This window comes from Caretta caretta, chromosome 10, assembly GCF_965140235.1.
Source record: "Caretta caretta isolate rCarCar2 chromosome 10, rCarCar1.hap1, whole genome shotgun sequence".
Taxonomy (NCBI): domain Eukaryota; kingdom Metazoa; phylum Chordata; order Testudines; family Cheloniidae; genus Caretta; species Caretta caretta.
Genome location: NC_134215.1, coordinates 57,720,001 through 57,733,350, shown reverse-complemented (window position 1 = coordinate 57,733,350; position 13,350 = coordinate 57,720,001). Strand labels below are relative to the sequence as shown.

The window sequence follows — 13,350 nt, the reverse complement described above, 5'->3', positions numbered from 1 at the left end:
CCTTTGCTTAAGGATTGAAGGACTTTGCTCTCTTTGAAAGTGCTGTGTGTGAAAAACCCACACAGCAGCAGTTTTAAGATTAAAAGGAGATAGAGAACTAGACTAAAATAAAAGAAATGGTTGGCATAACACAGTTGACCTAGCACTTTGCAAAATCTCAGGCTTAGCTTGATTGAGGAGGAAGATTTTCCTTGCTTATCTGGAGACAGCAAGGCACTTCTCCATCCTCCCTGGTCAGTGCAACAGCTTTGTGCTGCTGTGTGCACAGAGATCTCTCTCTTGTTCATCCTATGGGCCTTCTTATTAGCCCCCTCAATCGAAGGCACTATCCTCTGTTTTCCAAGACAGCTCTCTGGGGATCAAACACACAACAGAGGTTAGTGCCTTCTCTAGGAGAGTCTGTCTACTCGCAGTTGTTCACAAACGTTATTGCTTCACGTACCGCCTTCTTAAAACCCTGCTGTGACATGAATGACTGGAACAGCAAGCTCACTCCTGCGCTGCTTCTGGGACATGTAACCACAGTTTGGGAACCCAGAAAGGATGAAGGTCCTTTGACGATGATTAAGCTTTCAGTACCTATCAAATGCAATGTGCAATCTTTCACAAATCATTTGGCCTGACTATATTCCGTTTACATAGGCCTCAATGTTTTTTGTAATCAATTATACCTTGCCTTGAACTATAAATTATTGACATACACCAGATTCCCATAGACCACTGGTGCATTCTGGTACAATAGACTTATGATCTAAAATACCTTTGCCTATAGTTCCTGGGAATCCATTGTTTTCAAATGACTTTTCCTATGTAGTTAGATATGAGAGGATTTAAAGCTTTGCAATACTTTGTCTAAGCACGAGTGCTTCTCTGGTCTATTAAGTCGTGTCTCAGTGGTTAAATGCAATTGTGATTTTTTCCCCCAAGTATCTTGGCAAATATAAGACAGATAATGGTCTCACGGAAATCTTCTCAACCTCTTCAGTAAGTGAACATATTTTTATTTTATTTTATTCAAGAAATGAGAAGAATGGTTGTATTTTGTTTCTCTCTAATGCTAAGAGATGAGCATGGTTTTTACTCCTCACATTTTTCCCTCCATCACGGATTTTCTCAAGTTAATTTCTCAGTTTACATGTAGATATAACACGCTCCTCTTGTACGTGAAAATATTCAAAAAAATCTACCTGCTTCTACTCCTGAATGACTGTCTGACCGACTATTGACCACTATCTGAATAGGTCAGCATGGCAGAGGATGTTATGGATGATGGACTACATACATCTGAGAAAGAAAAATGTGCAAACATGTAGGAGAGTCTTTTGATGATTGACCTTAAATTCTCCCTTAATTTGTTATATAGGTTTCTGTTAGTGCTGCAGCACAAATACAAAAAAGGTGGAGATTAACCCTCATGGAAGTCTTTCTACTGATTTCAGCAGGCTCTGGATCTGGCACGCAATACACTTCTGAGGTAACTAATGACAGTAGGGGGCATACACATGTAACTTGTCATATTACATGTGCTAAAACAGTGGTTCTCAACCTTTCCAGACTACTGTACCCCTTTCAGGAGTGTGATCTGTCTTAAGTACTCCCAAGTTTCACCTTACTTAAAAACTATTTGCTTACAAAATCCAACATAAAAATACAAAAGTGTCACACTATTACTGGCAAATTGCTTCCGTTCTCATTTTTATCATATAATTATAAAATAAATAATTTGGAATAAAAATATTGTACTTACATTTCAGTGCACTTTTTATGTAGCCATTGTAAAACTAGGCAAATATCTAGATGAGTTGATGTACCCACTGGAAGGCCTCTGCAAACCCCCAGGGGTACATGTACCCCAGCTGAGAAGCACTGTCCTAAAAGAGGCCAATCCTGACCTTCTAAGAGCCTGAGGAAGAGCTGGGGGTGACATCCTCTGAGTAAGTGGAGGACAAGTAAATGTTCCAATGAGAAGCCTGGAGTTCTGAGCCCGGGACAGTTAGAATGCCCAGGGGAGGCTGCGGAGTCTGGAGAAGGCTATGCTTACAAAGGATTGTGAGGGGAGTAAGAGAGGAAAACAGAATAGGGGAATAAGAGCAAGAAAGACTTGAGTTTTTTCTGCTTTCTACTGCTCCAGCAGCAGGTAAGATTTCTGGGAATTTCACTTTCCTCTTTTCTTGTTCTCACCATCATTCTGAGAACAGGCAGAGTAATATAATTTTAAAATCAGTCTAAACTTCATCTCTGTGGCCCATTGATCATGTTGCTGCATAGGCTATTTGGTCTATTTAATGCTTTTGCAATGTTTGCAGGATCAACAAATATATTAAAATAAACATTTTTTCCAGGTCAAAATTTATTTGCACAAGAGCAGGAAACTATACTTTTGTTCAGTGTATTAAGTTGCAGATGCTGAATATTAATTTTTGACTACAGAATGCTACCAGCAGTCTGCTGACAGCCATCTGTTTGGATCTAACCTCTGCCTTCTGTTTAGCTTAGTGGAAGGCAAACTGTTGACAGAAACCATTCTTGACAGCTAAAATGAAAAACTAGCAATGAAAGGGTTTCTACTAGCTTAGGCTTTAAAATGCCTTTTTACTCCTTCAATTTATTTTTCTATTTACTAAAATTAATACCATTTACATCTCATTTTAGATGTAGGTAAGGTCATATTGTAAATGGTTTTACATCTCATTTTAGATGTAAATGCATTTTAAAAGGTGTTAGTTATTTGTTCGTTAAGGGCTCAAACCAAAGCATATTTGAAGTCCATGAGAATCTTTCCATTGACTGCAAATGGCTTTTGATGTGTGTGTATGAACACATGCACATGCCTTATTATTCTATTATGTTACAATAGAGAAATCAGTCAGTTTATTCATGAGAAATTATTTCTGCTCACACTCATCAGAACAGGCATCTAGGTCTAATTTTGCAATGTTTATAATTAGGGTTATTATGGTAGGTATCCATGATTTGCTATCTTAGTATCATTTTATTAATTGATTCTTCTCTTTTTAAAGAAAAGAAACTGGGAAAATCAACACACAATATCAGAAACCATCCAAGAAGGCAGGGTCTTGATTCGAGTTGGTCAGAAAATGGTTTGCTTGTTTAAGAAAATTATTGATTTTTTGTTGAAAAAACAGATACCAAAATTTTTGTTTTCTTTAAATAAAAGTCAAAATTTTCTGCAGAAATCAGACACTTTCCAGGAAAAGTTTTCATATAGCGGCAAACACAATTTTCTGTCAAAAAGTAGTTTTGATGGAAAATTTTCAACCAGCCCTAACATTAGTTTTCCAAATTCCAAACCGGGGTAATTCAGCTTCTATTTTACATTAACCACCAATGTTTGGGAGGTTTCAGGTAATAGGTTCTGATTTGGACTCATCTTTCTCTGAGATTTTATCTGAGTGAGACCGCATAGCAACTATCATTGAAGGGCATAGCAGCTATCATGATAGTATCAAACTAGTGTATGCCACAAAAAGTCAACACAACAATATTCCTCTTCCAGCTATGCCAGCATGTTCAAGCTTAATGTTATCATTGGAATATAAAAAGAAAAAGTGTGAAGATGCTGATGTGTTTGAAAGGCTTTTTTGGGGGGGCAGTAAAATTAAGTTGAAGAAATGGGTTTCTATTCAAAAGACATGTGAAGAGTCAAGAATGTTATGGTTGCATGACTAAGCACTCAACACTCAGGAAACACTAAAGGTAAGATTGCCTGCACGATCTTTTGCGCATACACATTATGACACAGTGCTAAATGTCATAGTCAAATCCTATTTCTCAGACAAACACAATACAAGATCTTATAATAACAAATGCTGCTACAATTGATCTAATCACCATCTGCTTGCAAGTATTTGTGAGTAATATAATAGGATTACAACTATATTCTTGGCTCTATAAGCACCTCTAGTATTCTGAGGTGCTTCAGAGAGACAAATTGTTTATGGATCTAGAAGAATCATAATGATGGTTTATGGGCATGTGTTTAAGAAGGCCAGATTTGATTATCTGGCCTTTCCTCATTATGTCTAACAGAGCAACATAAATCTCCCCATAGCAGTACTACCTCCACTCAGTCTTGTGTCATTCTATGTATGTATTTTGATGATATGAGGGAGAGATGGCTGCTGTGCCCTTCAGTGGTCTCACTCAAATTCCTCTGGCTTTAATTAAATTGTTCATGGTTCATTACTTTCACTTTAGATGAGTTTTCTGTGCAAACAACTGGGGGGGATTTTCAATGTTATCAGGAGACTGTGCTCAACCATCTGCTCCTGGGATTTGTGGACTTTTTTTTGCTGTTAAAAAGCTGACATATCTGTAGTCCAGTCTTTACTAATACCTATCTTATTCATTTCTTTCCTTTGAGTGCTAGGCTTCTTTTCATAGCTGCACAGAAGTTCTGAACTAGACTATGGAGAAAAATAACAACCTTCCCATAGACCATCAAAACTTTCATCAGAAATAAATCCCCTTTTTGTCCAAGGTCACTGAGCCGGTGATAACAATTCCAGCAACTTCCCTTGTTGCTGAAACTATTGAAAAATTGGAGAGAGTTCAAAGAGCCACAAGAATGATTAAAGGATTGGAAAATATGCCTTATAGTGACAGACGCAAGGAACTACCTCTGTTTAACTTAGCAAGTACAAGCTTAAGGAGTGAATTGATTGCAGACTATATATACCCATGTGGGGAACAAAATTTGATAATAGAAAACTCTTCAATCTAGCAGACAAAGGTCTGATAAGATTTAATGGCTGGAAATTGAAACTAGACAAACAGACTAAAACTGGGGGCGTTGGCCTAACGGGCGGTTGCAAGTCTATTAGGGGGCCACAGTATCGCCACCCTTACTTCCGCTCTGCTGCTGGCCGTGGCGCTGCCTGGCTGGGTGGAAGGAGAGTGGCAGCTGCTGGCCGTGCGCCCAGCTCTGAAGGCAGCACTGCCATCACCAGCAGCACAGAAGTAAGAGGAGCAATACCATGCCACCCTTACTTCTCTGCTGCTGCTTGTGGCGACCCTTCCCGCAGAGCTGTGCGCCCGGCCGCAGCTGCTGCTCTCAGCTATGCCTTCAGAGTTGGGCAGCCAAAGACCGTATTTCATGGAGGAGACCATACTTGATGGGGGAGACCATATTTCACAGACTGAGACATGATTTTCACAGCTGTGAATTTGGCAGACACCTCACCTATGACTATTAACTTTGTGAATGGCATTTCTTCATGCTGCAATGGAGAGTGGATCATGGAAGGTCACCTCTTCTCATTGCCGTTCTTTTATAGATGACCCCTTATTAGCCAGCCAACCCCAGCCCGTGAAACAAGCACTGGGAATTAACCAAGGCAGCCTCCATAATTAAGGAAACCACCAGAGCCTACCCAGGGAAGCGACTCCCTCTTTCCACCGGAGTCCTGCCCCACACTATGGGCTGGCTGTCAAGGACCAGCTGTCAAACAAATGAAGGAAAGAGTTCACTAACTGAATTACTGAGTATAGGAGAACACATTCGGAAGGAACAATCAAAAATGGTAAATCTAATTCAGAAGACCAGGAAAGCCATACTAGAAACAATTGTTAACTGCAACATCATTTTGTCTGGAATGACAAAGCAAAAGTTTGGATCTATATGGAGATGCTGTCTTACACTAGCAAACTGAGTTCTCCTACCAGTTAAGGGGCTATACTCCAGGCAATGGACTCCTAATAAACTTTAATGGAAGATATTCACATGCATTGAATGGAAAAGAGAACCTTTAGGTGTTTTACTGACAAATCTTTAAACCCTCTCTCTGTTACTACTATGTGCTAAAAAGGTACTAGGTACTATTAAAAGAGATGATACATTATTTACTAGCATTATAAACACTAGCCTGTGCTGTTGCTTTTTTTGTTTTCTTTTTGTTTTAATTTTCTACAGAGATTGTTCTTTCATTCATAACTTTTCAAGACTGTTTTTACATATTCAACTAGTTTTATAACTAGCCATTTTTTACACATTCTCCTCTCACACTCAGTTTACAGCTCAGTTTCATGAACTGACAGCAGCTTTCACGTATTTCTCAATTATAAATGCAAAATATTTCTAAAAACCCAAGACTCTCCCTGATAAAATAGCCTGGAATAACCTTGCTGAAAAGAACGAGTTTTCAGGATTATGGTCTCAAACCAGCACATATTGTTCACTTTAATAAGTTTCATGGCAAGTAAAATCCCTTTTGTAAGATATAGCTGAATGTTCCATTATGTTCCCCAGGCAAGACTCATTTTTGAGAATTTGATTGACTTTTTTCCAAGACAATTACACATTGATCAGTTTGCATCAGTAGGTCCTAGAGACAAGGCACAAATAAAAAGAAGCTGCACTGTGGCTGTACTTTGATGAAGTCACATACATAGAACACATGATTTTACATTTGGGCCATGCGCTGATGACCAGAATGGCTGAAGGAACCACTTTGTAGTTCTCATTCCCAACACTGCTGCACAAGGCTTGATTTGCCATTGCCTCTCATCATTTATATTTGTGCAATATGAATACAGAGTAGTTGGGGGATGCCACCAGATCAGAAAGGCAGCATTTTATAGTCACTTCGCACAGGTGTAAATGACTAGGCAAGGCTCAAGGCAGCAGAGAATCTGGCTCACTTAATCATTTAATGCAATATAATCCACACACCCACGTGCCAGACATTCTGCCTACATCAAAATCCCTCTAAAAAAAGAATAAATCTGTCACTCTCCTTTTCATGAGTTTTTGTAATGAACTAATGCCCATTAATAATAGGCAGTTTCCTTCGGTCTCTGGGACAATAAGTACAGTGGGAGAGAGCCAAAGACTTAGGAGTTTGTTTATGTAATGTGTTGGTATCCTATATCAATAATAAGCAGAGATCTATATTTTCACTTTGCATGTGGGCTGATGAACAGTGAAAGGGAAAAATTATTGTGTGTTTTTCACACTTCGAATTATTCTTTACTGTAGTTAACACACAGCAGACATCATTATAGACACATCACTGCTACAGGAAACATGAATCCACCCACTTTGTGGCTCAGATTCTTGGCCCCTCCCCCCAGTTTCTATTGGACAGACACCATGGTGCTGCTCAAAACGCCACCAGCTACAACAGTCGCCCTGGGACTGTCCCCCAACTAAAAATAGCCAGAGCACCTTCCCACTGCCACAGTGCAGAGAATGTGAGGGAAAGGCACAGAATTGGCTACCCTGGCTCTGAACTTATGGCTTGCTCTTGAACACCAGGCAGTACCTATAGGATCTGGTCCTATATGTAGTCACAGCAATCACAGATACCCATATTTCCCATACGACATGCCCGGCTGTGCTGGGTAAACAGGATAGCATAGCTTTCAGAGCAGAACACAAGGCTAGACTATTACAAAAGGAAAGTAATGTTCTATTATTTCATAAGAGAATCCTTAATCCTTTCTGATGTCCATTCCAAACAATAATTTAAAGCAAACATATGATTTTCAGATTACTATCTTGGACAGTCTAAGGAAAACAATTTTCACCTGTAATAGACAAGCTTAACTCTAGGTCTTCGGCTAATCAGATGGCTGCTCTTACTCTATCCCTTGCCTGGCTTGAATACCAAAGACTCTCAAATTTGTGGAGGCAGACAGTTCAATCAATTTAAGCCAGAGTTGTGCTCTACAGTTTTCCTATCAAGGTTTGCAACAGCAAAGACCAACAGATTTTTGTGCTTCTTAAATTCACACACTAATTGTGTGTGTGTGTGTGTGTGTGTGTGTGTGAGTGAGTGAGAGAGAGAGAGAGAGAGAGAGGAAGTAGGGTTATCTTAGGTGCCTGTACATGAATCCAAGAGGTCTGGGGAACATGCAGGAAGAATTGGAAGTCCTGGCACAGCCAAGGAACTATGATGTGATTGGAGTAACAGAAACTTGGTGGGGTAACTCACATGACTGGAGCACTGTCATGGATGAGTATAACCTGTTCAGGAAGGACAGGCAGGGGAGAAAAGGTGGAGGAGTTGCATTGGATGTAAGAGAGCGGTATGACTGTTCACGGCTCCAGTATGAAACTGGAGAAAAGCCTGTTGAGAGTCTTTGGGTTAAGTTTAGAGGCAAGAGCAACGAGGGTGATGTCGTGGTGGGCGTCTGCAATAGGCCACCAGACTAGGAGGAAGAGGTAGACGAAGTTTTCTTCGGACAACTAACAGAAGTTTCCAGATCACTGGCCCTGGTTCTCATGGGAGACTGACATCTGCTGGGAGCAATACAGCAGTGCACAGACAATCCAGGAAGTTTTTGGAGAGTGTTGGGGACAACTTCCTGGTGCAAGTGCTGGAGGAACTAATTAGGGGCAGTGCTCCTCTTGACCTGCTGCTCACAACAGGGAAGAATTGGTAGGGGAAGTAGAAGTGGGTGGCAACCTGGGCAGCAGTGACCATGAGATGGTCGAGTTCAGGATCCTGAGAAAAGGAAGAAAGGAGAGCAGCAGACCCTGAATATGGACCCTGAACTTTAGAAAAACAGATTTTGACTCCCTTGGGGAACTGATGGGCAGGATCCCTTGGGAAACTAATACGAGGGGGAAAGGAGTCCAGAAGAGCTAGCTGTATTTTAAAGAAGTCTTAAAACAGGAAAACAACATCCCAATGTGCAGAAAATAGCAAATATGGCAGGCAACCAGCTTGGCTTAACAGAGAAATCTTTGGTGAGCTTAAACACAAAAAGGAAGCTTACAAGACGTGGAAACTTGGACAGATGACTAGGGAGGAATATAAAATATTGCTCGAGCATTCAGGGGTGTAATCAGGAACGCCAAAGCACAATTGGAGTTGCAGCTAGCAAGGGATTTGAAAGGTAACAAGAAGGGCTTCTACAGATATGTTAGCAACAAGAAAGTGGTCAGGGAAAGTGTGGGACCCTTACTGAACGGCGGAGGCAACCTAGTGACAGAGGATGTGGAAAAAGCTGAAGTACTCAATGCTTTTTTTTGCCTCCGTCTTCACAGACAAGGTCAGCTCCCAGACTGCTGCACTGGGCAGCACAGTGTGGGGAGGAGGTAAGCAGCCTTCAGTGGTGAAAGAACAGGTTAAGGACTATTTAGAAAAACTGGACACACAGAAGCCCATGGGTCTGGATGCAATGCATCTGAGGGTGCTGAGGGGGTTGGCTGATGTGATTGCAGAGCCATTGGCCATTATCTTTGAAAACTTGTGGTGATCGGGGGAGAACCCGGATAATTGGAAAAAGGCAAATATATTGCCCATCTTTAAAAAGGGAAGAAGGAAAATCTGGGGAACTACAGCCTCACCTCAGTCCCTGGAAAAATCATGGAGCAGGTCCTAAAGGAATCCATTTTGAAGCACTTGGAGGAGAGGAAGGCGATCGGGAACAGTCAACATGGATTCACCAAGGGCAAGTCATGCCGGACCGATCTAATTGCCCTCTATGATAAGCTAACTGGCTCTGTGGATTTGGGGAAAGCAGTGGATGTGATATATCTTGACTTTAGCAAAGATTTTGATACGGTCTCCCACAGTATTTGTTAGGATATGTAAGGGTTAAGTAGAGACCTGGGAAACCCCTGGTGTGCTGATATGGTATTAGGGAGTAAAGTTACAGGTAGGCACCATTTCTTTGCTTGATGGAGAAGTGTCATCCCTCGCCCTCCCCTTCAGCTTGTTGAGGATAGATAAGCTCACAGCTGCATAAGGAATGTGGGGATCTAAAAGATACTTTTTGCATACAGCAGTATTATCTCCCCCTCCCTTCCTTTCCCAGCTACATAAATGAGCTCGGGGTCATGGCCCCTTCCTCCCTCCCCTGAGAATTGCAGCAACAGATTGCTGCAAAAAATGTATTTTTAAGGTAAATATACCTGTGTGATATGCATAATGCTATGCACAATAGATAGGGTGGGTTTACTAACAGAATGGGTGTTTTTATTACCTAATAAGGGTTTTTGGGGTGTTGTAACAGATGTAGGCATGCACATACTAACTTAGATAAAAAGAGTGTGCTGTAACTAATTTGGTGCTTACTGGACAATTGGGTCCAGGGGAACAAGTATGGCAATAAAGAAGCCCGTACTCAAAATCTGCCTCTGGGTCAACCTGCTCCTTTTCTTCTAACAGTATTCTTGCCAGCAAGTTAAGAAAGTATGGATTGGATGAATGGACTATAAGGTGGATAGAAAGCTGGCTAGATCATCAGGCTCAATGGGTAGTGATCAAGGTCTCGATGTCTAGCTGGCAGCCAATATCAAGTGGAGTGCTCCAGGGATTGGTCCTGTGGCCGGTTTTGTTCAACATCTTCATTAATGATCTGGATGATGGGATGGATGCACCCTTAACAAGTTTGTGGATGACACTGTGCTGGGGGGGAGAGGTAGATAAGATGGAGGGTAGGGATGGGGTCCAGAGTGGGGGATTTGATAGCAGCCTTCAACTACCTGAATGTGGGTTCCAAAGAGGATGGAGCTAGGCTGTTCTCAGTGGTTGCAGATGACAGAACAAGGATCAGTGGTCTCAAGTTGCAGTGGGGGAGGTCTAGGTTGGATATTAGGAAAAACTATTTCACTAGGAGGGTGGTGAAGCACTGGAATGGGTTCCCTAGGGAGGTGGTGGAATCTCCATCCTGAGAGGTTTTTAAGGCCGGGCTTGACAAAACCCTGGCTAGGATGATTTAGTTGGGGTTGGCCCTGCTTTGAGCAGGGGGTTGGACTTGATGACCTCCTGAGATCTCTTCTAACCCTAATCTTCTTTGATTCTATATGAGAGAGAGGCGCCTGAAATTCAACAGCCCTTTTTTCATACAGGTTTTATTTATTACAGTTCTGGAATTTACATTCATAAATGTACTTCCCATTTCTATTTCAGTTATAGCAATACAGCAGCAACATGTATCATAGAATATATTAACCTTTCTGAATAATGCTAGTTATCTAACATCACAAATAATAAAAGAAAAAGAAAAAATAATGCAACTCAATGCAATTAAACACTTAAACAGCCTTCATTTCAATTCTACCAAGTATCATGTTAACGCATTGCAAAATATTCACTACAGAACAATTACAGTCACCATAATATGATCCATATATTACTGCGTGTTGAAAAATAAGAGCCATGTTTTCACTGTCAGCTTCATGGGTGTAAAAGGTGGGGAGGGTGTAATGAGCCTTCATCCTGCTTGCACCCCAACTCAGAGTCATGGTGCTTGTGCTCATCTGAATGCAAGGAGCACTCTGGGATAATACTGTTAACATGGCTTGCCACCCCAAATGGGGGAGGAGAGGGTCTGGTCAGGGTTCGAGCTCTCATTTTGTACCATGCTAGCAGAGCTGACTGATTGCAGAGTGGAAAATACATTGCGTTCCTTGAGCCTCAGGCCCAACCATCTTTACATTTCCTTCTGAGTTGAGGCCAAAGGGAATAAATGTTTGAGTCTTCCTCCATATATATATATGGACTGCGGGTTGGTCTGCTTCAGGGGTCAGCAACCTTTCAGAAGTGGTGTGCCGAGTCTTCATTTATTCACTTTAATTTAAGGTTTTGCGTACCAGTAATACATTTTAACGTTTTTTAGAAGGTCTCTCTCTATAAGTCTATATATTATATAACTAAACTATTGTTGTATGTAAAGTAAACAAGGTTTTCAAAATGTTGAAGAGGCTTCATTTAAAATTAAATTAAAATGCTGATTTTACGCCGCCAGCCCGCTCGGCCCGCTGCCAGCCTGGGGTTCCATATACCTTGGCCGGCAGCAGGCTGAGCAGAGCCTGTGGCCAGGACCCTGGCTGGCAAGGGGCCAGCAGCCAGAACCCCAGACTGGCAGCAGGCTGAGTGGGGCCAGTGGCTGGGACCCCAGACTGGCAGTGGGCTGAGCGGCTCAGCCCGCTGCCACTCAGCCCGCTGCCGGTCTGGGGTTCCGTCTGCTGGCTCCTGCCAGCCAGGGTCCCGGCTACCGGCCCCGCTCAGCCCGCTGCTGGTCTGGGATCCCGGCCCTGCCCATATAGAGTGGGTACCTACCTTCTCCCTGGTTCTAGCCCATTCTCTTCCTCTCTCTCTGCACTGAGCTGAGGGTGGGAGTGCACTGAGCACAGTGCTGGGAGTGAAGGAGCAGGCTGGGGGTTGGGGTGTAGGGTCTGGCCAGGAGCTAGAATGATCCAGGAGGCTCAGGGTTAGGGCAGGAGGTTTGGGGGTGGAGTGCTTACCTGGGAAGCTCCATTTGGTATGAGGGGTGCAGGTGGGAATGTGGGGGGTGGGGTGGGGGGGTGCAGGACCTCCTGTTTGGTGCTCAGGGTGGGGGGTGGGAATGTGGGGGGGTGCAAGAGTCAGGACATGGAGTGTGAGGGGGACTGGGGGTGTGTGAGGAGGGTGCAGGAGTCAGGGCAGAGGGCTGGGGGCATGTGAGGAGGGTGCAGGAGTCAGGGCAGGGGGCTGGGGACATGTGAGGGGCGTGCAGGAGTCAGGGGTGTGGGGGGGGCTGAAGTCAGGGCTGCGGGTGTGGGGGGTGCGGGAGTCAGGGCAGAGGACTGGGGGGGTGTGGGCTGAGGTCCTGGGGGTGCTCCCAGCCCCCTGCCCTGAGCGGCTCACGGCAGGGGGCTGGAGGGGATATGCCCTGATTCCACCCCTCTTCCCCAAGGCCCCGTCCCCACCTCTTCTCCGCCTCCTCCCTGGAGCAGCGAGCACACTGCGGCTCCACTTCTCCCCCGCCCTCGCAAGGGCCATCAGCTGATCGGCGGCAGGGAGGGAGAGGAGGAGGGGCAGGAACCCAGCATGCTGGGGGAAGAGGCGGGGAAGGCAGCAGCCAGCAGGAGCAAGCTTCTTCACCCTGCCCGGGGGTTGGGCGGAGAAGAGCGGGCCGGGGTGGGCAGGGTTTTTAATGGCATGCTGCTGCCTGCCGGGGTCCTGGCCTGGGTTCAGCAGTGGGCTGAGTGGGGCCTGTGGCTGGGACTTCGTAGGCAGCAGTGTGCCATTAAAAATTGGCTCGCGTGCCATCTTTGGCACGCGTGCCATAGGTTGCCGACCCCTGGTTTACTTTGTGTTTTTCTGCATCATATAGATACACTAATGTAGTAGCTAGGGGGCAAAGCCCTAAGTGTAGATGCATTCCACTGGTCTAAAATGTGTAAGCCAATGCAGATCATTTACAGTAAGGGTTCCCACCAGTGCAGGTACCTCAGTCTATATTGTACTGGTGCAGAAATCTACAGCCTAGACAAGCTCTAAGACTCACTTAACATAGTCTAATAAAATTAATACTACTTTGGAGCTCTTTTATACAGATTTCTGTTATTCTTTTCACATTGCCTAGAGTTAAGAAGACCTTTAAAAAGGGCAG

General features: G+C 43.6%; 1 long non-coding RNA gene across 2 annotated transcripts in view; it reads left to right on the top strand.

The window, feature by feature from the left end:
- Nucleotides 1–2,033: 2,033 nt before the first annotated feature.
- LOC142073492 (uncharacterized) overlaps nucleotides 2,034–13,350 on the top strand; it is a 75,866-nt gene continuing 64,549 nt past the window's right edge. Inside the window, exon 1 of one of the 2 annotated variants that reach the window (XR_012670377.1) lies at nucleotides 2,034–2,137. This is a non-coding gene — a long non-coding RNA (uncharacterized LOC142073492). The remainder of the gene's footprint in view (nucleotides 2,138–13,350) is intronic. The other variant, XR_012670378.1, reaches the window with a different exon arrangement.